This window comes from Acinonyx jubatus, chromosome C1 (assembly GCF_027475565.1).
Source record: "Acinonyx jubatus isolate Ajub_Pintada_27869175 chromosome C1, VMU_Ajub_asm_v1.0, whole genome shotgun sequence".
NCBI lineage: Eukaryota > Metazoa > Chordata > Mammalia > Carnivora > Felidae > Acinonyx > Acinonyx jubatus.
In genome coordinates, this window is record NC_069381.1 from 211,555,782 (window position 1) to 211,580,132 (window position 24,351).

Here is a 24,351-nt window from a genome sequence, read left to right on the forward strand (position 1 = left end):
TTTTAGACTGTCCTCGCACCCCCTGCCACCTGCCCAATTTCTAGCAGTTATGTTGTACTTTTTGCAAAAGTTCTAAGGGCATAAATTCATGTGACCTCACTGTCCAGAGGTAGCCAGATGCTCACTCTAGAGTGTCTTTATTTCTTAAAAAAAAAAAAAAAATTTTTTTTTTAATGTTTATTTTTGAGACAGAGAAAGAGTGTGAACGGGGGAGGGTCAGAGAGAGGGAGACACAGAATCCAAAGCAGGCTCCAGGCTCCGAGCTGTCAGCACAGAGCCCGACGCGGGGCTCGAACCTGCAGAGTGTGAGATCATGACCTGAGCCGAAGTCGGATGCTTAACCAACTTGAGCCACCCAGGAGCCCCTATCTTTATTTCTAAATATGTGTGCCTTCACCCACATACACCATGAGATTTTTATGATCCTTTTGTTTTACACTTGCTTTTTTTTTTTTTTTCCCCTCCCCCCTCTTGAGAATTTATGGTGGACATTTTTCCATGTCAGTTGATCTAAATGTTCCTCATATTTTTTATAATCACCATATAGATAGCATTTCTGGTGTGACTGTAATTTTGGTTTCAGGGGCTGACTTTAAAATCGTTCTGTATAAAGTGTGATTCTAAGGGCAGGAGTGGAGTATTTAAAAGTATGTTTCTATGATTAAGCTAGTCCATCTAGAAGTAAAGTATGCTACCTGATTTTTTTTTTTTTTTCAATTCTTTTGTAACTCCATCAAAGTGCGTAACTTTCTTTACATTTAGGATCTGACATTTTGCATGTTCGTTTCGGATAGTTTCAGGTTTTGTTTTATTTATTTATGGGCTGATTATTGATGTTGCTGTTGCAAATGGGATTTTTCTTCCTCCATTTAAACTTTTATTTATTTTGTTTTGATATATCTAACTGCTCTTGGTTCTGGTTCATGGCTTATCGAATTAGTCAGACTTCCCTGGTGGTCTGTCTTACTTGATTCTTCGTTTTACTTGGAATGTTTTTACTTTTTCACCATCAATTTTATTGTCTACTTACTAGCTGGGGAGATACTTTGAAAACTATGTAAGTGGATTATTCTGTGATTTGTGGCTTTTAGAGTGTTAATAGGAAGAGGTGTTGACTTTTATTGGGGTGTTTGGAGCATTCATTTAGTTGATCATGTTGGTTTTAGGTATTTACACACTTCCTAATAATAAGTTGGTCTTGGTCACGTTAGATTTTACAACCTCGTTTTGTTTAGGCTTTTCCTATCTAATGTGTATGGATGGACATTTCCTCTGGAGTAGGAGGTAGGTAGCCTTTGCTGTTTTGATCTCAGAGTTGGACTAGCCCCATAAAATTCATTTAGTAACTTTCCATAACTTTGTGTGTTCTGGAACACTTTATATGGCTTTAGAATTGATGGTTTCTTGAAAAGCTGAGAGAAATTACTTTAAATTCTCGGTCATAAGGACTCTTCAGGGAGGTAAGGCTATGAAAAGGTTTGTTTTTGCTTTCTGATGATTGGAGCTTTTTTACTGCTTGACTCCATTTTTGTATTTTACTTTCCCCCTTATCCTGCACCTTCAAATTCAGTGGCGTATATTATTTGCACTTGAAACATCAGTGTGTCTGGTTTTATCCCTTTTGTATTTCTACTTTCCTTTGTTTAGCTTTTGTTTTTCTTGTCAGATTTCTTAAACTCCATCACTTTTGTTGTTTTATATGAGAACCAGTTCTTGGATTATTGATCAGTTCCATTTTTTCTGGCACCTAATTGAGTTTCTGCATTTATATTCATTGTCTCTTTTCTGCTTTTCACAACTTTTAAAAACAACCTACTGATTAGCTTATTCTCATTTTCATTATGTGTGTGTGTATGTATATAATTATATACACAATGAAATTGTCTATGTGATGAAAACACGAGGGACTCTTAATTGAACTCTGAGTGCCTTTCTGTTCACATTCTGAAAGTTGTTTTTTCTCCCAGTAGAAGAGTGTGATTAAAGGCAAAATACTTTTCAGGGGTGCCTGGGTGGCTCAGTCGGTTAAGCATCCAGCTTCGACTCAGATCATGATCTCTTGGTTCGTGGGTTTGAGCCCTGTGTCAGGCTCCGTGCTGATAGTTCAGAGCCTGGAGCCTGCTTTGGATTCTGTGTCTCCCTCCTTCTCTGCCCCTCCCCTGCTCATGCTCTGTCTCTCTCTCTCTCAAAAATAAACATTAAAAAAAATTTAAAATAAAAAGACAAAACACTTTTCTGATCCAGTTATTGAAGAAAATTTTCAAGTATGTAAATGTAAATAGGAAATTTAAAACAATCCATATTCCTATTACCCAAAGATAACTGGTAATAATTTCGGCCAGTGTCATTCCCACCAAATACATTTTATAAAATACGGTTTTTTAACCTTCTTTCTTTAGTTAACAGTGAGCCTTTTCATTTGTAATATCCTCTAAAATCTTGTGTATTAATGTTGCATAGTATTTCAGCGTATATGTGTGTTAAATTTAACCAGTCCCTACATTGAACGTATTTTCCTATCGTAAGTAATATTGTGATATGCACTTGTACACAGATCCTTTGGTGCATTTCTGATTATTTCTTTAAATTCTTGGACATGGAATTCCATTTGAGGTACAAAGTAGGAGCTGTTAAAAGGCCTCTGAAAAATGGGTGATACATGTCACGACTTATATGAGCCTTGGAAACGTTAGCTAAATGGAAGAAGCCAGACACAAAAGGCCACATATTTGATGATTCCATTTATATGAAATGCCACAGTAGGCAAATCTGTAGAGACAGAAAGTAGCTGAGTGGTGGGGGCGGGGGCCTGTGGAGGAGGGAGGAATGGTTGCTGGAGGTACAGGCTTTTTTCAGGGGGTGACAAAATGTTCTAAAATTAGATACAGGTGATAGTTGCCCAACTTTGGGAGTGTGCTAAAAGCCACTAAGTTGTACACTTTAAAAGGGTGAACTGTGTGGGAATTATATCTCGGTAAAAATATGGAAACAATAGGATGGCACTATGCTTTTGGTACCACGTGAGTTAATACGGAGCTCTGTCAGCCTGCTCCAACAGTGAACCCTGATTTGTATGTTGTCTCTATGGGAAATGTGTTCAGAGTGCCCACACTGGACTTGCAGATGTGGAGGCAGTCTGTGTTGGAGAAACCTCTGGAACCACATCTCTGTCAGGTAGTCATGGACGATTCCCAGCCTTCAGGGACGAGGCACCGATTCTCTCACATTTATTTTTGATTTCGTTAGTGCTTTAAAAACTGCCTTTTCACCTGAGGATGTACTGAGAGGGGACAAGAGAAAGATTAATACTGAGGTTACCCAGAAACATGTGTAGATAGGCAAGCTCATCCCATGAGTGATCCATGGTGGCGTATGGAACATGGAGATGCACGGGGCGAGTTCACGGCCCGCTTCCTGCCAGTCATGCTTCCGTAGAGAGTCCGGCAGTTCCAGAGCTGTGAGCAATAGAAGTATTTTCTTGGCTTAAAATTCATACTTGATGATCTTCCCCCTCAGTCACCCCTGCAGTATTTCTCGTCTGCACCCCGAACCTGGTGCTTACCATACAGCCAACTGCCCGAGTCCCTGTGTGGGTCGGTCTGAAGTCGGCCCTCCCGAAAGGCAGGGCCCGGCCGTGGACTTGGCCAGTGCTTGGCACACGTGCGCCAGGAGCAAGTGCAGGACGAATGCATTTGTCCAGAAGCTGCTATGTTTCCTGGGACATCTCATTTGGTTTTCCAGCTATTCCTGGAGTAATTCCCCAATTGCACAATGTCTACTAAATTGCCTGCCTGCTACAATCAGTCCGTGAAAGCTGCTGCAGTTGGAAACCTTTTGTAGCTGAGAAGCATGAGTACATTTACTCCACAGTACAAAAGGCTCCATTTTTATTTCTCCCCCGGATGGCCAGAGAGCTATAACGTTAAGAAATGAGGGCCCATAGGACAAGAGACTGCCAAGGGAGATGGGGGAGGGTATGTGGGGAGGGGAGAGATTTTAGACAGGCTGGATGGAGGAGGTGTCACAAACGAGGCTCATGTAACTAGAGGGGGTCTGCTTGTCGTCCTGTTCTTTAAGAACAGTGTGAGGCTGGGGTGAGGCTGGAGACGTAGAGATTGCCTTCAGATTCTTCCTTGGTGGCGTGGTGGCAGTGGGAGCTTTCAGACGATGGGGAGTAGAGCTCACGGTGTCTTCTGCCTTCTCACCTTCAGGTGGGGCCGCCCCCTCACAAGGCCAAAAAAGTGGCGTGAATAGGAGAAGGGAATTTGCCAGCTTTAGGTTCCAGCCTCTGTAATGTGAAATTATATGTTTCTGATGATTAAACATGTTAATACTAATCTCTGAAAATTTAGAGGCTTTTCATATCTCATTGCCAACTTGCCCTTAGAACTTACATCAATGGGACTTCATGAAAGTTCTTTTTTTCTTAAGTTTATTTATTTTTAGAGAGAGAGAGAGTGAGAGAGAGAGAGAGAGAACATGTGCACATACTCTAGCAGGGGAGGGGCAGAGAGAGAGGAGAGAGAGAATCCTGAGCAGGCTCTGCATTGTCAGCACAGAGCCCGATGTGGGGCTTCAACCCACAAACTGTGAGATCATGACCTGAGCTTAAGTGGGATGCTTAACTGACTAAGCCACCCAGGCGCCCTAAAAGTTCTTTTTTTAAATCCTTTTACAAACACCATGTTTTAACATTTTAGGATATCTTTGCCATTTTGATAGTTTAAAAAATGGTAATTTGTTGGGGTGCCTGGGTGACTCAAGTCGGTTGAACGTCCAACTGTTGATTTCAGCTCAGGTCATGGTCCCAGGGTTGTGGGATTGAGCCTTGCATCTGGCTCCACGCGGAATGTGGAGCCTGCTTGAGATTCTCTCTCTCCCCCTGCCCCTCTACCCTGCTCACGTTCTCTCTTTCTCTCAAATAAAAAGGGTAATTTGTTTTGATTTGTTTCTTCAACTATCAAAGTGAGGTTGAACATTGGCTATTTGAATTTCTCTCTTTATGAATTATTTTTTTTCATGGGCTTTCAGATAGTTAGACACTGTATTTTTAGGGTTCAAATTACCTTACTCATTGGCTTTCTCTATCTAAATTTGCCCTCACTGGTTGTGATAGTTTTAGTGCTTTGTCTTTTTTATTTTTGAGAGCGAGCAAGCGAGCATGGGGGAAGGGCAGAGAGAGAGGGAGACACAGTATTGGAAGCAGGCTCCAGGCTCTGAGCTGTCAGCACAGAGCCCGACACAGGGCTCGAACTCACGAACCATGAGATCACCACCTGAGCTGAAGTTGGATGCTTAACTGACTGAGCCACCCAGGTACCCCTGTCTTTTTTTTTTTTTTTTTTTTTCTTTTAAAGTAGATTTCATCTAGTAATGGTGGGGCTGAAGTTACCAGGTAAAAATTCTCATTTACCTTCATGCTTCTTTCCTTCTCATTTTCTAACATGTTTTAAAATTATTTTCAGCTTTATGATCATAAAATTATAGATTTATACTGAAGGTGTATTTTTACTACTATAACTTTCCAAAGGAGTTTATCAATGCAGAATTTCCACTTTACTGAAACTATATATTTCAGATAAGTTTTTAAATGGAAAAATGACTTGCCTACCAAAAAATACATGAATATAAGTGCAAGCTTGATGTGTAATGACCACTCAGATTGAGTGATAGAACATATCCAGGCCCAGAGAGGCTCCGCTCCTGATCTCTCACAGTCATGGTTACCCTCCCCTCTCCAAATGTAAACACTATCCTGACCATCCAATACTGTAGATTAGTTTTGATGGTAAATGGGACTCATAATGTATATTATTTTGTATCTTTTGTGATCTGTACATTTCCTAATATCATGGCACTTGGGGGATTTTTCTTGTTGTATTGTTATTGATTTCTAGCTTAATTTTACTATGATCAGAGAATATACTTTGTGAGTTTAAACCTTTGAAATTGATGAGACTTTTTATCACCTACAAGTTTTCATAAATGTTCCATGTGCATTTGACTGTAACTCAGATTCAGTAGTTCCTGTATGCAGTTGATTAGGACAAAGGTTTAGTTATTTTTCTCAAATATTTTATAACCTACTGATTTGTTTTTCCACTTTTCCTATTAGTTATTAAGATTGATTAAAATCTCCTGTGATTTTGGACTTACCTGGTTTTTGTTTTCATTCTGCTAGTCCTGCTTTATATATGTAGAGGGTTATTTTTAAGTGCATATAGATTTAGGGTTATTTTATATTCTTACTAGATTGAGCCTTTTATGAAATAACCTGTTCTCTTCATATTTTTTTGCCTTAAAGTTTACTTTGATGTTACTATAGCTGCAATAGCTTTTTTGTGGTTGGTAATTATTTTTGTAAGTAATGGTACATAATTTTCGATTCTTTTGCTTTCAAGCCTTTTTGTTTATATATAGGGTGTATCTCTTGTAAGCAACATATGGTTTTGTGGTTTTTAAAATTAACCATTGTATTATTTAATTGGATTATATTTTCAGTTGGGTTGGATTATTTTTAATCTGTGATTAGTTTAGATACTCTTGTATTTGGGTATAAATCTAACATATTCTTTTTGTCTTTTTATATTTTTTCACACATTTCTTCCTTTCTTAAATGGATTAATTATTTCTTTTTACCTTCTGTTATGGCTTGTTTTTTTTTTTTAAGATTCAGTTCTTTAATTTTTTTTAATTTTTTTTTTTTAATGTTTATTTATTTTTGAAGGAGAGAGAGACAGAGTGTAAGCAGGGGAGGGGCAGAGAAGGAGGGAGACACCGAATCCAAAGCAGGCTCCAGGCTCTAAGCTGTCAGCACAGAGCCAGCGGATGTGGGGCTCAAACACACAAACCGTGAGATCATGACCTGAGCCGAAGTTGAACACTTAACTGACTGGGCCATCCAGGCGCCCCTGTTATGGCTTGTTTTGTATGCATTATTTTAGGGGTATTTGGGTGGCTCAGTTAGTTGAGCGTCTGACTTTGGCTCAGGTCATGATCTCACGGTTCGTGGGTTTGAGCCCCTCATTGGGCTCTGCACTTACAGCTTGGAGCCTGGAGCCTGCTTCAGATCCTGTATCTCCCTCTCTCTCTGCCCCTCCCCTGCTCATGCTCTGTCTCTCTTTCTCAAAAATAAACAAACATTAAAAACAAGTGTATACATTATTTTAGTGTATATTTTACAGATTACAAAATACATCCTTGACTTTAATTAAATTCTAATAAGAGTACTAAAGTAATAAAGAAGTACTTTTAGTGCTTCCCAGATAACGCAAGGACCCTAGAGCCTTTACACTCTCTATACTCTTCTTTGCTACTGAAGTCATAATTGAAATTACAATTAAGTTGTGGTACTTAAATAAAAAACAACCATCTCTGTACTCTCCTCTAGCCTTTCTGCTGGTTTCTTAAATTTTATAAATATTTGAAGCCTCATAGGACCTTCATTTAGATTTATAATGGATATTTAACCTTTCTGTTGCTTTTCATTTCTTTTTGTATTTCTGTGATCCATTTGTGGTAATATTCCTTCTGTGTGGAAAAACTCCCTTCAGTATTTCTTTAGTATAGGTTTTTCTTTTTGTTTGAAATACCTTTATTTCACCTTTTTGAAGGATGTTTTTGCTTGTTACACAATTCTAGCGTGGCAGTTATTTTCTTAGAGCAATCTAGAAATGTTATTGTAGGGGTGCCTGGCTGGCTCAGTTGGTGGAGCATGCGACTCTTGGTCTCAGGATCATGAGTTTCAGCCCCACGTTGCACAGATAGCTTACATTAAAAAAAAAAGTCCTTGTATTTTAGCTTCCATTATTTCTGTTAGAAACTCATTAGCAACTCATTGTTGCTCCTTGGATGGAGTAGTATATTCTTCCTACTACTTTAAAAATTTTCATTATTTTTTTTACGATTTTTCCAGGCACAGCTCTTTGTATTTATCTTGCTTAGTATTCCTAGCACTTCTGAAATCTATGGATTTAGATTCCTTTTATTGTCAGTTTGGGCAAAGTCTTGGTTATTATTTCTTCAAGTGTTGCTTCTACCCATTCATTTTTTCCTCTTATTCTGGGGCTTGTGTGTTAGATCTTTTCACTCTCTTCCATTTGTTTTTTGTATTCTTTAAAAAGAGTATTTTCTATTCTTTTCTCTCGGGGTGTTTTATTATCATTATTATCTTTTGATGTTCTTCAGGTCTTTCTTATTTGTTATTAAATCCATTTCAGGGGGCACCTGCGTGGCTCAGTTGGTTAAGAGTCCAACTCTTGGTTTTGGCTCAGGTCATGATCTCACATTTCGGGGGTTTGAGCCCCACACTGGGCTCTGTGCTGTCGGGACAGAGTCTGCTTGGGATTCCTCCCTCTCTCTCTCTCCCTCTGCCCCTCCCTTGCTTTCTCTGTCTCTCTCTCAAAAATAAATAAACGAACTTAAAAAAATCCATTTCAGTTCTTTTGTCTTTCAGCTTGAGAATTTTCATTTGATTTTTTAAAAAAGATTTCTAGTTGCCTGCCAAAGTCCCTATATTAAGCATATTTATGTTAAAGTCTATGTCTGAAAACTCAAATATCTGGTTCTTTTATGGGTCTTCTTCTATTGTCTGGCCTTTCTGTTGGCTTTTGTTCCTTTAGTCTTTTTTTCTTGCATGCCTGTTAATTTTGGTTGACAAATATTGTTGGAAAACTGTCAAGATAATTTTATGCTCAGGTGATGGTGTCTTCCCTTAGAGAGCATTTACTTTTGCTTCTAGTTAGGTAAGCAGGGTAGCAGCAGATTATCTTAAATCCAGTTTGTGATAGAGCTAATTTGAATGTGGGCTTTACTTTTTCCATTGGCCGGTCTCTTTGCACTCCTTATGGGATACTCCTTCAGAAGTCTCATCTATAAATTTGAGGTATTCGTTCTCTGTTGGGCTCTGAATTTGTGTTTTTCCCACCAGTCCTGTGGTATTACCAGAAGCTCTGTTTAGCGTCTCAGCCTCTTCCACTTATGAGTGAATCCACTTATGAATGAATCTGCAGTTGTCACTAGTTTAATTTTCTCTGCATCTTGTCACTCAGTGATATTTATAGGTGTCTGACATTAAGATCACCGATTATAAAACGTGAGATACCATTTACTTGAAGGATGATGTATTTACCAAAGGGAATAAATAATGTTTGGCCTTTGTCATTTATGAAATTTGTTGTTTAGGTCTTCTTATGATCCTGTTTTTAATTTACCTGATCTTCCATAGACTGATGAAGAATTACTCTATTTCAGGACAGTTATATTTGTCATTTTATTCTTATATTTGCAACATGTTTCACCTTCATCATTTTTGAAGCTCTTTTAAAAAAAAAGCGCGTGGATGTTAATACCACCATTCCTGAGTAACCATTTGTCAATAAGGTACGATCTTTTTTACACTGAATAGTTCTTACCACTAACTGTAATACTAATATTGCCATCTTTTTTTGTTCAGAATTTAAGAATGTGTACTTCCCTCTCCCACCCTCACTTCTAGCTTCAGTTTTTCCTTGTTATTTTAGATTGTAATTCTTGTAAGCAGTATGTGGTTAGAAGTTGTTTTACTTCAGTCTGGAGCTCTTTGCCTGTAATCGTGGACTTGAGACATTTTCTACTTGTCAGGGTTTGTGCACTTCGGACTCCTGTGTTTGGTGGCTGACTGCTGTGCTTTCTCGATTGGATGCTTCCTTGGTACCTCTCTTCTGTTTGGCATTTTTGTGAGTGCTGTGCACTGTTGATATTTGTTAATGATTTGAGTTTAAAATTCCTTTAAAAAATACATTTATAATTCACAGATTTTCTTATGCTGTATCTGCTTATAGCCAGCCCAATTGGTGATGTCCTTTTCTGGTCAACCTTTGTAACTGACAGGGTGCTTAGTCACATAGAACACGCTTCTCAGTGCTTTCTTTCACCAACTGTTGTTTGTATTACACTAATGAAAATGAGAAGGCACCGAGGAACAAAGAAAAATAATGTAGAATGTTCTGCTTTCCACAAAGGAAACAAAATATGGTGTTTTTTGTTTTTTTTTTATTAGATAATTCCAACGACATCATGTTTTCTGATCCTGGTGTTGGAGGGGAGGCATCTGAAGCTAGCCTTGCTGTTGTCGTTATCGTCGAGGATATCTGTACATTTCTGCTTGAAATCTTGTGGGATTCTTTTTCTCTTCTGTGCTGTTGGATTTTGCTTACTAGTTTGTCTGGTATATACTAAATCTTCTGTCTTCCAGACTTGCTTTTGGTTTTCCAACTTTTACAAAGATCTTTTTTTCCTTTTATTTTCTGTATAGTTCTGGTTCATGTGCTTTGTCTTGTTCTTTGGGAACTTTGTTGTTTGCTCATTTATTGGTTCAGAATATGTCTATTGAGGGCCTGCCCAGGGCGGAGCACCATTCTCAGTGGTGGAGTTTCATTGGTGAGCAGAAAAGAGGGGCTCTTCGTCAAGCTCGTGTCCTCCTGGGGCCTCAGGGCAACACGCAGGAAGAGGTGACAGCTGAAACAGGTGGTAGGGAAGGAAGGCTGCATAGTGAGGACCCCCCCCCCCCCCCCACTGGTACTGGGGTGGAGTTGGGAGGACTGCCCCTGAAGAGGTGATATTTTCCTTGAGATGTGAAGACCGGTTAGTGGTAAATCAGCTGAAGGAAGTGTGTGCAGGTGTGTGTGCCTGTAGGCACCCTAGAATGGGGCAGGTCAGGGGCCCAGTGTGTGCAAAGGCCTCGTGATGGAGGACACGGCACAGCCTGTGTGAAGAAGCAGAAGAAGGGCTGTGTGGCTGCTGAGGCCTGAGGGGGAGAGAGAGACCAGGGGGAGGGCTCCAGGCTTCATCCTTCACCAGGTAATACCATTGAATCGTTTCGTTTGGTGAATTTCCCAGACTTGCAGTGTGAGAATGTTATACTCTGGTTGCAATGTGGAGGGTGACCTGGAGGAGGAAGGGAGAGGGCAGAGGGTATGTAGGAGGCGGCGGGAGACCACCTGCTGCTGGTTCTGAGTGGAGGGGGACAGAGGGCGGGCACTGGACAGGTGGTGCCATCGGCACAGCCCTGTGGAGGCGGATGAAGGTGTCAGGTTTTGTCCAGGAGGGTTCTGTATCTCCGTGTCTGTCGAGTTCTCCTGCATTATTTAAATTTGTTGATTTTCCCAGATTCTATTTAGGAAAGTTTTAATTTTATTTCCTATTGCATTTCCTTATGATTTTTACCCCCATCCAGCATAGCTTTCATGTTATTTTTGCCTTGTTTTTATCTCCTGGCCAATTCTCGTTTGATAGAGAGGTTTTTGGTTTTTTTTTTTTAAATTAATTTCTTTATTTTGAGAGAAAGCACAAGTTGGGGAGGAGGGAGAGGGAGAGTGAGAGAATCTTAAGCAGGCTCCACGCTTCGCACGGAGCCCGATGTGGGGCTCAATTTCACAACCCGGAGATCATGACCTGAGCTAAAATCAAGACGCTTAACAGACTGAGCCACCCAGATAGAGAGAGATTCTAAAAATTCTTTCTGTTTAATGTCATTTTCTGCTTCGGGAAAGATTTTCCATTTTCTCTTGGGCTTCCAAATGTTTTCATTGATTTGGATTTCCCCCTTGCCTGATCTCTTTATCTTTGAGTTTTCGGTGGTGATTTTGTCTTCCAGTCCCGCACTGGCTTCTTTTATGACCTTCCCGGAGCGGCATAGAGCTGTAGAGTGTGCAAGGAGGAGCAGGGCCATCAGAGTTTAGTGCTCTTACTTATTTTGCCAAGTCAGTGTTTTCATCATTTAAAGCTTTGTCCTGTTTTAATAAAGATTCGATGAAATGTCATCACCTCCTTTAATGTTACTTGAAGTGTCAAAATGCCGCAAAAACAAGTCCAAGTAGTGGGGCGTGGCATAGCTCCATTCCCCCTGCCCCCCCCCTCCCCCCCCCGTCCCTGAGAGCCCCTCCTCTGAGTCCATTTGGGTCTGCTTGTCACAGGGCTGTAGCATCTCCTGCGCGAGAGCAAGGGTTTAGTTTTGCTCACTGCTGTACCTGAGAGCCCCCACACAGTACTGCTCGAAGGGTGGCTTGATTGCCACTGACTCCAGGATGACTTGGGCCCCGCCCCGTTCCTCTGGCTGATCTCACCAGCAGAACACTTCCAGTGCGCACTCCGGGCGGCTGGGCAGGTCTGCCCTCACGTGGTGTGTGGTTCCGTGGGCGCAGCGGGCCGGGGAGGAACCAGCTCGGGGCTGCGGTGGGGGGCAGGTGTCAGGGGCGAGAGTCTTGGAGGCCTGAGGCTGAGAGGGAGCCCTGGCCAGCAATGCGAGTGTCCAGGGGGTGGAAGTGGTTCCTGCCAGAGAGGGCAGAGCGTGTGAGGGCGGCGAGATGGGCAGAGGTCAGAGTTCACGTGAAGTGCTTTCCACGCCGTGCGGAGTTTGGACTTTTTTGTCATGGGTACTGGGAAGCCGTTAAGGTTCTTCTAAGTCACCAAAGCCGGGGTTGGTGACTGTTTTTGTTACAAGTCTGGCTGCTGCCGAAGACGAGGTCTTGCAGGAAGAGGAGGTCAGCATGGATGTGTGGAGGTCGGACGGGTGGCCTTGCTGTGGCCCAGTGGGACGTGTGGAAGCCTCGATGGAGCTACTGTGGAGAGGAGGGGCCGGATGGAGAGCAGGGTTGCAGGCGCTTTGGCTAGGCACTTCTCGTTGGTACTGTGCTGTTCCTTGTCTTGCATGACTTGGGAATTCAGTAGGGTGGTGAGGAAAAATGGGATTTTGAGCAGTGGGTAATTGCTGCTTTCCCAGAAAGCAGCTCTGCACGAGGCCCTACGGTACATGCGTGCAGGGCCAGACTCAGGGGTGGCTGTGGACGCCCTCCCTTTACCAGGGGTGCATCACTGACCCCTCCAGTTCTGGAAATTTCACCTCAGAGGCTGACTTCATGGTTGCTGGTGTCAGAGGCTCTGTCCCTTTTGAGGGAGGTAGAATGAGCCGAGGTGAATTTAGTGAAGGTTTTCTAAGCTAAGTAGGACCGAGGGACTCGTCATCGGAGGGTGACACAGGTGCTGCTGATGGACAGTGGGAAGCAGGTTGAGGGCTGACTGCAGGCGGGTGCAGGCCGAGTACTGGCCCGTGTCCCTTGGATGGCAGGGAGCCCGGGGCCCACGGGGATTGCGAGGCGTTTGCACCCGCATTGCCTGGGAGAGGACGGTGGCTCTCTGGAAGTTCATTCCGCACTCTGGAGCCCTTTACCTCTGTCGGGGAGGTCATCTGTTGTCCCAGCATCACGAGCTTGAGGCCTGACCCCCCGCCTCGAACCCCTTGGGCTCTGGTGCTGGTGTTGGACGGTACCTTGGCCCTGGGACCAGCAGCCAGTTCTGGTCTTGTCCAGGTGCACGTCCCGTTCCCCAGGCTGGTGGGTGGGGGTGCCCACGGCACCCTCCCTCGGTGGGGCTCTGGGTCCCCCCCTGAGCAGCCAGAGGGCGGGGACGGAAGCTGACGTCATCAGGGACCGAGAAAGCCAGCGCTGTGGGGGAACAGGATCCCAAGGAAAGGACGGGGCTTTATAAGTTACGCAGCTTGTGTGTTAGGGACTCAGGCTGTAATAGGTTCGGTTACCCTTTACTTCATTTTTGGGGAAAATGATGTGCTATGTGGTGTTCCATGTTCTGGTTTTCCCAGAGGAATCAGGGACTCTGTCTTTGAATGTCTGGGATCTGTATTTCCTCAAGTGTAAGAACCTAGACAGTAGAATTAGGTTATATTCTTTTTTTCACTGCTGAAAGTACCCAGCGTGGGACCTTGTGCAGAAGCAGCAGGGCTCAGAGACAAGGACTGGGAAGCCAGGTCATGAATCTCAGCTCACTAGCTGAGTGGCCCTGGGCAAGTCACTGAACAACTCTGAGCCTCAGCTTCCTCATCTGAGACATGGGATAATAATAGTACCTACTTATGGGGTTGCTGTGAGGATTAAATGAGCTGATAAAATGTAGACATGACGTAAGTGTTGGCTGTTGTTAACATTATGATTATAGGCACTCACTGCCTATCTATTCAGTGGGTAAATTGAAAGCAGTGGACCAAATTAATTTATGATATCCTTTGGTACTTAACTAGACCTTTTTCTTTTAGTTTGAGTTACTTACATTTCTTAAGTGAAATGTTTCATACTTTCTCTGTTTGCTGAATAATAACTTCTAATTAAAATCACTGTGGACTATTCTAGACTTCACTGGCCCTAAAAGCAGTTGGGCTGTTGTACTCTTATCCCTGGGGTCCTGGCAGCAACCGCACTTGAGTTGGACCTTGAAGAGGAAAGACAAGTTTGACTGGAATATGCCTGAAATATAAAACCATTAAAAAGAGTCACATTCTGCCCATTTCTAAAAGCAGTGTAAATCATCAAGGGCCACCTCAGTTCTTACCTCCTCCAGTCCATGGGACGTGGCGCTCCCCAGCTGTCCCAGCCTCTCGCCTCGCCACGGACCTGCTCCAGCCGACCTGCTTTTTGTAGGGAACCAGTACCCTGTGCACAGGTCACCCTGGTCTTGGTGGGGCTCCTCAGTATGGGGGCCCTTTGCTGAAGTTCCCTCTACAGACCTCTCCATTCCTCAAAGGTAGGGTGACAACTGTCTCTTCTGGGAGGTCTTCCTGTTCATGCTGTGGTCAGAAGGTAACATGTTGCCACTTTCTGCTTACTCAGGGTAGCGGTTCCCAAACTTGGCTGTGCCTGAGCACCCTTTGGGAAAAAAATATCGGCACCATCCCCAGAGATTCTGATGCCGATTTGTAAGTGGGTGACTTTTCGGTGCTTTCCATGATTTTGCAGTGCAGCCACGTTTGGGACTCACACTCTTGGGATGCCAGATGCGCACAGGCTCCTTAGTAATCTGTGCACTTGGTCACACTTTCTTAGGTCTTGACTTGAGGCCAGGGGTTCTCTTTGAAGCTTGCTGTTCCCCGTGCAGGATGCACGTGGGCTCTGTGCCGGCGAGCGTGAGCCAGGAAGGAGGCTTTGTTGTTTCTTTCTCTTCAGAGAGGATATTGGATGGTTCATTCATCGCAGTGGACTATGCTGTGGGTTGCTGTTACCCTCTTACAAATGCCCTTCGTACTGGGCTGAGAGCTTGCTGGGAGCTATGCGTCTTTGGATTCTGATGAGCAGCTATGGGTTGGGCCCGGCTCCTTTTTCTGTGTGTGTGTGTGTGTGTGTGTGTGTGTGTGTGTGTGTGTGTGTGTGTGTGTATGTGCACGCACGCTCATGTATGTATATCCATGTGTGTGTCTGTCTGTGTGTCTCTGGGTGGTGTCCATTTGTGTGTGTGTGTGTGTGTGTGTGTGTGTGTGTGTGTGTGTGTGTGTTTCCCTTAAGTTTGACAGTGTGAAAACTTCTTATCTACCCCTGGAGAGCCCAGCAACAATTTGACAACACTCCGGCTGTACCTTGGCATTCTGATTTCTGAAAACAAACAGAAACCAATTGGAAAAGACGCAGGTTTTGGACAGACTTGTTTTTCCTTCTTTCAAGCATCCAGCGTGGAGGTACTCTCTCTGCCCAGTGCCTGAGGGCAGACGGACATGGATAAACATGTCCCCTGCACTCAGGGACTTCTCACAGCCTGTTAGACGTGAAAAGTGTCTAGACGTTAGAAGTGATTATAGTGTCCCGTGACAGGTGTAACAGCAGAAGGGGCAGCACACAGTGCGAGCGTGGGGCAGATCTCTGTGGGCCCGGGGGCTGGACTGGCCACTGAGAAGGGGCGAGTGAGTGGGCTGGGGGGCGGGCCCCAGGAGCGTCCCGGGACCGGAACCCGTGCAGGCAGCTTACCCCCTTATTGTGCAGAGTGCTTACATCATAATAATGGTTCTAGAGGAGATTTAAAGTGAGGGGAGGAAAGGTCACAGTTCAGCAGCTCTTCTCTTTCTCTGAGTCCCTTCAGGTTTTTGCCGGGGGCGTATGCTGCTTTTCCCATGTTATACGCAGAGCAGCGTGTGTGTAACTTTACATTTTCATCGTAAGCCCTTCCACATCATGGGTCTATAACGATCACTTGTGTAGGTGGAGACATTTCATCTGTAGATGTGGCAAAGTTGATCATTTAAACTCTATTTCCTCGCTCTGTAGCACTGGGGGCTCAGAATGAGTTCAGGTGTTCGTGCAGATGGTATGGCTAGAACAAGCATCGTAGGCTGCAGGAGGGACGTTTGGGAAAATGAGCGTGGTCTCCCTTGCAGGGCAGCCCCTGTGCTGAGCCCCCTGCCCGAGAGAGGGTGCAGTTCTTCTTGAAAGGGCAGCCTTCGCTCTGTCTTGTGTCCTTTTTGTTGCCTGATCTATTTGATTCGGGCTTGGTTCTGGTTTACAGCTTCCTCGGCTTCTGACTGCCTCATTTCAGATGGATCATGGTTGGGGCTGTACTGTGTCCTGATTCCCCAGAATCTCTGGTGAGCGTGTCCCGTGCCTGTGATAAAGGAATAGAGGCGAGGCTGGGTTGATGATGAGGAAGCGGGCAGATCAGGGGACCTGGGTGGAAGTGACCGAGCTGAGCTGGCCGAGGAAGAAGCGAGAGCAGAAGGGTGGGCTGGGGAAGGGCAGAGGATGAGTGAGTGCACGCTGGCATGAGGGGCAGGGGTGTGAGAGGGAGCAGAGGGGGCACGGGCAGAGGGCTGGAAGCGAGACGCCAGTGTCTGTTGGCATCATGTGAGAACAGAGTACAGGGAAGGAGAAGGCCCTATTAAATAAATTTATTTTTAAATTTCAGGAAAATGGATTGCAAATAATGGGGATGGACAATAAAGAGGGTTTTCAGTATGAACTGGATGAGAATTAAGTGTAGGATATTCATGCTTAGAGGGCCACTTCTGCATCATGCCATATATAACACTGCATGCATAAAAGGGAGTTTATATTGAATTCCCAGTATTTAATGTTTAGAAAATCGTAGAGATGTGTTTCTTAGAAGAGGGTTTGGCTGCACTGTTAGTGTCCGGGGGCTGCCAGGACAGACTAGAACGACAGAGATTTATTCTGTCACCCTTCTAGAGGTCAGAAATCCAAGACGGCGGTGTGGTGGGACTGTGCCTCCTCCCGAGGCCTAGGGGAGACTCCACGCCAGCCCCTCCCAGCCCCTGGCTCTCCTGGGCTTGTGGCCACATCCCTGCAGTCTCTGCCTGTCTCCACATGGCTGTCCCCTGCTTCCTGGTTCCTGTCTTGTCTGTTTTCAGAACACTTGTCACTGATTTAGGGCCCAATCAGATAACCTAGGATGATTTCATCTCTGGATCCTTAGTTACATTTGCAAAGATCCTTATTCTAAATAAGCTGATGTTCACAGGTTCCAGGGGATAGAATGTGCACATATCATTTTGGAGGCCATCATTCATCCTTCTTCATCTGCTTATAAGAAAAAATGCCAAAACAAGAATGATGTGAACATGTAAAGTTTTATTCCATGCAAAAGAAGGCAGTCCTTGGTCAGTATGGCAGTTCCATAGAGTCATCTGGGTCCTTCCAGAATTTGGTTCTCCTAGCTCAAGATCAGTGCCAGAGTGCCAGTCCCCTTTTATCTCTCTCTCTCTCTCTCTTTTTAAGTTTATTTATTTTGAGAGAGAGAGAGAGAACGAGCGGAGGAGGGGCAAAGGTGGGGGGTGTTTAGAGAATCCCAAGTGGGCTCCCTGCCGACAGCCCGATGCGGGGCTAGAGCCCATGACCTGTGAGGTCACGACCTGTGAGATCACGACCTGAGCAGAACTCAGATGCCTAACTGACTGAGTTACCCAGGCACCCCTTGTGTCTCCTTTTGAGAGAGAAGAGAGAGGGAAGAGAGAAGAAAGTGTGTTGCCTGGTAGCAGCTTTTAACTTACGTTCGGATTCCTGCAAGGGGTCTGTGGACATGACTATATTTTATTAAAATTGGTTTCCATTGCAATCCTAAGTGTTTCAATTTTTGTATTTAGACACATTCTGAGAAGGGGTCCATAGGCTTCACCAGACTGTCACAAGGGGTCCATGGCACAAAAAAGATGTGCCATATTTCAGTGTAATTTCCTATAAATTGGGAATTGTATTCTCATGTGGGATATACGTGTTTAGAGGACTGCTTCTGCAGAATGCCATATTGAAATCTCACCTGGCTTCCCCGAAGTATCGTGGTGCACCTCTGCCTGGTCATGTTTCCACACCGCACGGCTTGCTGGGATGGGGATTGATCCAGCAGGCTTTGCTCCTAGTGTCATCCTAATGATTGCCCTGAAATGACCGTGTGAGGATAACCGTGCCCTGCAAAGAGAGGAGTAATTTGTCATGTCTGTATTTGTGACTTCCCTTTCCCCAAGTAATATTGTTGAGTAGGCCCTATGCACGATGTGGGGCTTGAACTCATAACCCTGAGGTCAAGACTCACATGTGCTACTGACTGAGCCAGACAGGTACCCTGTTATTGTTGAAATATTTAATGGTATGCAGAGGTTTTATGAAGTCTATTATAAAGGTGGTCTTCTTTGTTAGCTGTGTGACTCCATTTTCTCATCTGTGAAATGGGGATAGCCTCTCCTAGGTCACTGGGTTGGCCAAAAAGTGCCCTCTGAGGGTTTCCCGATTTCTATCTCCACTGGCACTCATCAGTGATAGTAAGAAGGTAATAGGGTTCAACTTGCACACTTAGCAGTTATTCTGATACACAGGAATTTTAGATGGAGTCCAGAGAGTGTTAAAAAATAGCATCTGCTGCTGAAGAGTAGGTATTGGGAGAGTTATTAGCCTTAGAATTATCAAGCAATAACTACTAAAAACAGGAGAAATAAAAGGTTCCTGTTTTTAGTAGTTATTGCCTAATAACTTCAAGTAAGAAAGAAGCTATGCAATGATTTTAAGTAATATTTTTAGTGGTTTTAAATCTCGTCTGTTAGGCATTCATGTTTGTTGAATGAATGAACGTTCCCTAGTAGAACTGCACAGGGTGGAACCCTGGACCTGACTTTCTCAGCTGTTTCCAGTCGACGTCAGCCTGTGGGGTGATGAGGGCTGCTCCTTTGCCGAGGAACCATGACCTTTATCCAGATTTCAACATCAGTTTTCCTTCTCAGCTTGTTTGGAGTTCGGATATTTCCTGGGCAAAACCCCTACGCCAGTCACTTTGGCTTGGAGAGAGGAAAAGCTATATATATAGTTGGCAAATTTCCTTCATGGAAAAACTCTTCCCAATTTCTGTGACTGCAGGCCTGGAGCTGGGGTGGGGCACGTCGTTCTCGTGGGTTGAGGGTGTCCCATGTGTCCTCTTAAGCTAGAAGACGTGCCAGATGGGAAGCCCCACGTATTTAGGACAGCAGCGCCTGCCACCTGGGCTCCCTGCCACGAGCAAGCCCACCCTGGTTCCTGCTCAAGCACAGGGCTCCAGGAGAGCTGACCTCACGTCCTGGCTGTGCCAGCTGTCAGCTGTGGGACCTGCGCTTCTCAACACCTGTCACTTTGTCCTCCCATTGTCACAGTACTCACGTATGCTGGTGGGGCAAGTGCCCGGCACATAGTAGGTGCTTAGCGAATTAAAGGCTGTGATTGTTAAAACAGCCTTTGGGCGGTGGAATGGGACCGAGTGAGCAGCTGCGGGAGGAAGTGAATCCAGCAAATCCTCTGCTTCATAAGCCACTCTGTGTTCTCAGTTTCAAGAAGCAGGAAGAAGCAGGCGTTGAGCCAAATTGGTAGCGTGTGTTTGCTAAGTGTGGGGTTTTGCTGTAGGCAGTGCCTGCCTCTGGAGCCTCAGAGCCAGGTGCTCCACGGCAGGGGTTCAGACTCAGGTCTTACAGTTGTTCCAAGCAGGCAGAGGGAGGGGACACTGTTTCCTGACAACCTTGTGGTGAGTGCTGGGGCCAGTGGTGGTCTCTTAGGTGTATTTAGAGGTGGGGGTGTAGGAGGACTCTCACTGGTCTGGGCCGTGTGGTGTCGTCCAGGAGGGGTTGTATTTGTGAAATGTAAGCCATTTTCAGAGTCAGTGAGTGAGTGAGTGAGTGAGTGTGTGTGTGTGTGTGTGTGTGTGTGAGTGTGTGTGTGAGTGAGAGAGAGAGAGAGAGAGAGAGTTGTTGATGCTTCTAATTGTTCTTATTTACAAATGATAGAGGAAACAACCAGAATGGACAGTTGAGAGACTGTAGTTTGACTCTAGTACATTTAGAGTTTTTCGGGAAAACAAACACTGGAGAAGGTATGTGGATGTGCGTGAGTTTTTTCTTAGGGTGTCTAGGAAAGTAATAATTTCAGTCATCCTTTACCCAATATTCTTTGGTACATGTGCCAGGAATATGATTGAGTCAAGTCCTGTTTTTTTTTTCCTCTTGAAAGTTAGGAAAATGGAATCATTCTGTAGGATATTATATTTTTTCTTAGAAAAACCCCTACTTTTCTGTCCCAGGATAACCTGGTATTTCAGAGCAGGTAGAGTAGTGAATAGGATCCTTTTATTTCCTTGAAACGACTTGTTATCAAATTAAGATAATTCCCTGCCCTGTGGTGGGGAGGCTCTGGTTTATTGACTCAATAATCCCTCCCTCTCCACAGTTGAAGCACCTGCTTTGAAATGTAAACTCAAGAATGAAACACATGATCCCCACCCCCCCCCCCAACCCCCGGCTTTTCTTTTCTTTTTTTTTTTTTAGTCAGGAGGAGGACTGTAGGAACTGCTGTCCCAGTTCTCTGCAGGATGTTCAGCTAAACCTTGAGACTTCAGCTCGGTGTTGGTGTTCTCATAAGTCTGGGAGCTCCCCCTGCACAGGGCTGTTCACTGGCTGTCCCTTCTGTACCATTTATATTTATATTTTATATTTACAGTTATAGTTACAGTTACAGTTACATTTAATTTAGTTTTTAAGTAGGCTCTATGCCCAACCTGGAACTCATGACCCTGAGATCCAGAGTCCTGTGCTCTGCTGACTCAGCCAGCCAGGTGTCCCCTGGTGGACTTGCATTGGAAAAACTGGTTCATGGGGTGCCTGGGTGGCTCAGTCAGTTGAGTGACCCACTTCAGCTTAGGTCATGATTTTGTGGTTTCATGAGTTCCAGCCCCGCATCAGGCTCTGCGCTAAAAGCACGGAGCCTGCTTGGGATTCTCTGTCTGTCTGTCTGTGTGTCTCTCTCTCTCTCTCTCTCACTCCCTCCCTCCCTCCCCCCTCTGTCTCTGTTCCTTCCTTGCTTGTGCTGTCTCTCTCTCTCTCTCTCAAAGTATACTTAAAACAACAACAACAGCAACAACCTGGTCGTGTCGGGTGTCGTCTCCACCGTTGCCTGATGGTCCCTGGCTGCCAAAGTCCAGAGATTGTAGATCAGAGTAATTAACACATTTGGGGAGTAGTTAGGAGTGGGTTGGGCCCCACCCCGTCCTTGATGGGGCTGGAGGGACACTGACCTTGAGGCGGGAGCCTTGGCCTCTGTCCTGCGTGACGCTGAAGACCAGCACCATTTCCGTGACTGCTTTCCAGCTGGCCGTTGCCAGCTCTGGCTGTCTTCTGAGGAGTGAACGTTGCGGTTTGCTTTATGTAACAAGTATCTAATCGCACCGAGGGATAGATTGGGTATTTGTTGTTCCCAAAGCCGTAAGCGCTGTTTTGTGCAGGGCACTGCCAGCTCACACACCCTGTTGTAGATGAGATAACACCCGTTAATTATTTTTACCACTCACTTTGACTTGCACAAATTTCCTGGCTTGGATGATGAAACTATATGGTCACCCCAGTCATTCGGAGAAAGGTTCACCCTGTCCTTTAAAGACTATTCCAGTGCATTAGATGTACTTTTTATAACTTCGTTGAGGTGTCGTTGCGGTACAAGGAACTGCGCTGTTTAAAGTGTAAGGCTTGTTGGGTGTTCACACCCCCGCCCCCACCCCTGTTGAAACGGTCACCGGTCACTGGTCAGGGCAGCAAACATTTCCATCCCCTGAATGGTTCCGTCCCCCTGAAGGTTTCCTGGGATCCACCCTTTCTCTGCACCCTCCCCAGGCAGACATGGATCTGTTTTCTGTCTTTAAGATTATTCTGCGTTTTTTAAAGAATTCTATATAAATTGAATAATCCCGTGTAAATTGAATTGAATAATAAATCACTGTAAATTGAAAATATGTCCCCCTTTTTATGGCATCTTTGGCTCAGTGTAATGATTTTGAAATTTTCCACATTGCGTATAACCACAGTTTGTTCTTTTCCCACAATTTGTTGATCCGTGTACGTGTTAGTGGGCATTTGAGCAGTTTCTAGTTCTGAACTATTGCACGTAAATCTGCCATGAACATTTGTATACAAGTCTTTGTGTGGACGTGTTTTCTTTTACCTTGGTGTAAATACCTAGTAGAATTGCTGGGTATTTAGTATATAGTAGGTGTATGTTTAACTTTTTAAGAAACCGCTCAGCCCTTTTCCAAAGTGCTTGGACTTTACCATTCTCGCCAGCAGTGCATGTGAGTTCCAGCTTCTCCACATCCTCACTAGCGCTGTCTTTTATGTTACGGTCCCGATAGATGGGTAGCGGTGTGGCATCCTACTGTGCTTTTAATTTCCATTTCCCTGATGACAGATAACGTCTGCGTCTTTTCATGTGCCTGTTGACATTTTGTCATTTTTTGTGAAGTATATGGTAGAATCATTTGTCCATTTTTGTATTGAATTGGTTGTCTTATTGTTGAGGTGTGTGACATGTGTTATGAATGTTGTTCCCAATCTGTGGCTTGCCTTTTTTTTTTTTTTTTTTTTTTTAATGGCATCTTTAGAAGAATAGAGTCATTCTTTTTGGTGAAATCGAATTCATCAGTTTTTTTCTTCATGGTTCATGCTTCTTGTTTTTCTATCCAAGAGACCTTTTTCTACCTCAGCACCGCAAAGGTTTTTTTGCTAAAAGTTAGGATTATGATTGATGTAGAGTTAATTCTATGTGTAGTCTGAGGAAAGAGTTGATACCCATTGTTTTCCTTACGGATGTTCAGTTTTTCCAGCAGCATTGTTGAAGAGACTTTCCTTTTCTCATTGAATCACCTTGCCACCTTTGTCACAAGTCAATTGACCATATATTTGTGAATCTGTTTCCCGACTTTTTCTCCTGGTCCATTGATCTATACATCTAACCTTACCCCAGTACCATACTTGGTTGATTGTCATAGCTTCGTGGTAAGTATTGAAATCAGGGCAAGTCCTCTAACTTTTGTTCTTTCTTAAAATTGCTTTGGTTATTTCTCGGTCCTTTCCATTTTCATGTAAATTTTAAGAGTAACCAGTCCATTTCTACAAAATAAGTTTGCTGGAATCTTTTTTTTTTTTTCTCAAGCTTTTATTTTTAAGTAATCTCTTCACCCACCGTGTGGCTGGATTTCACAATCCTGACATCGAATCGCGTGCTCCACCCACTCAGCCGGCCAGGCACCCCCCTGCTGGACTGTTGATTGAAATTGCATCGAATCTATAAATCAGTTTGGGGAGAATTGATATCTTAACATTGAATTTTTCCATGAACGTGATGTATAATTTATTTAGATCTTATTTTAATTTCTTTCATCAAAGTTGTGTGGTTTTCAGGGTAGATGTCTTTCATGTCTTTTGTTAGATTTATGCCTGTGTAGTTTGATTTTTGTTCCTATTAAATGAAATTTAAAAATATGTTTCGTTGTTTGCTGCAAATATATAAGAATACAATGGATTTTGTGACCTTGGAAAACAGCTTATTAACTCTGGTAGTTCTTTTGTAGATTCCCCAGAAATTTCTATATCAACAGCTACATCATCTGCAAATGGGGACAGCTGTACTTCTTTCTTACCCAAATGCCTTATATTTTTCTTGCCTCATTGCAAAAGCTAGGACTGCTTGGACAATGTTGAATAGAAGTAGTGAAAACAGGAATTTTTTCGTTTCTTCTAATCTTAATAGGAAACAATTCAGCTTTTTACTTTTGAGTATGATGTTAGCTGTAGGCTTTTTGTTGGCACCTTTTTTTAAAAAGTTTTTTAAATTTATTTTGAGAGCTAGAGAAAGAGTGCATGAGTGGGGAAGAGGCAGAGAGCAAGGGAGAGAGAATTCCAAGCAGGCCCCGCAGTGTCAGCATGGATCCCAGTGTAGGGCTCAAACCCACGAACCGTGAGATCATGACCTGAGCCGAAACCGAGAGCTGGATGCTCAACTGACTGAGACATCCAGGTGCCCTTTTGTTGGTACCCTTTATCAGTTTGAGGATTTTCTTACTTGCTGAGAATTTTTATTATGAATGGGTACTGAATTTTGTCAAATGCTTTTCTGCATCTACTGAAGTGATCATGGTTTTTTTCCCCCCTTAATTTTGTTAAAAGGGCAAATTAAATTGATATTCAAATGTTAAACCAACCTTGTATTCCTGAAACAAACCTTATTTCCTCATGATGTATTATCGTTTTTA

At 43.8% G+C, this 24,351-nt stretch overlaps 1 protein-coding gene and 1 long non-coding RNA gene across 11 annotated transcripts in view; one reads left to right on the forward strand and one right to left on the reverse strand.

The window, feature by feature from the left end:
- DGKD (diacylglycerol kinase delta) overlaps window positions 1–24,351 on the forward strand; it is a 109,846-nt gene that overhangs the window by 27,577 nt on the left and 57,918 nt on the right. The window contains exons 1-2 of one of the 7 annotated variants that reach the window (XM_053215984.1): window positions 18,808–19,803; window positions 20,063–20,148. The exons of 5 other annotated variants lie outside the window; for them this stretch is intronic. The gene's annotated coding sequence lies outside the window, so the exon portion shown is untranslated. Of the gene's footprint in view, window positions 1–18,807; window positions 19,804–20,062; window positions 20,149–24,351 lie in introns of those variants that run through there. One more of the 7 variants, XM_053215985.1, reaches the window with a different exon arrangement.
- On the reverse strand, window positions 742–21,942 carry LOC113595930 (uncharacterized). 4 transcript variants are annotated; one of them, XR_008295643.1, is made up of 3 exons: window positions 21,346–21,942; window positions 18,082–18,230; window positions 742–4,288 (listed from the first exon to the last, which is right to left on the reverse strand). It is a non-coding gene; the product is annotated as an uncharacterized LOC113595930 (long non-coding RNA). The 4 variants fall into 4 exon arrangements; XR_008295645.1 differs by lacking the exons at window positions 18,082–18,230; window positions 21,346–21,942 and adding an exon at window positions 14,380–15,185 and having other exon boundaries at window positions 742–3,455; window positions 3,563–4,288; XR_008295644.1 differs by lacking the exons at window positions 18,082–18,230; window positions 21,346–21,942 and adding exons at window positions 14,101–14,294; window positions 14,380–15,185.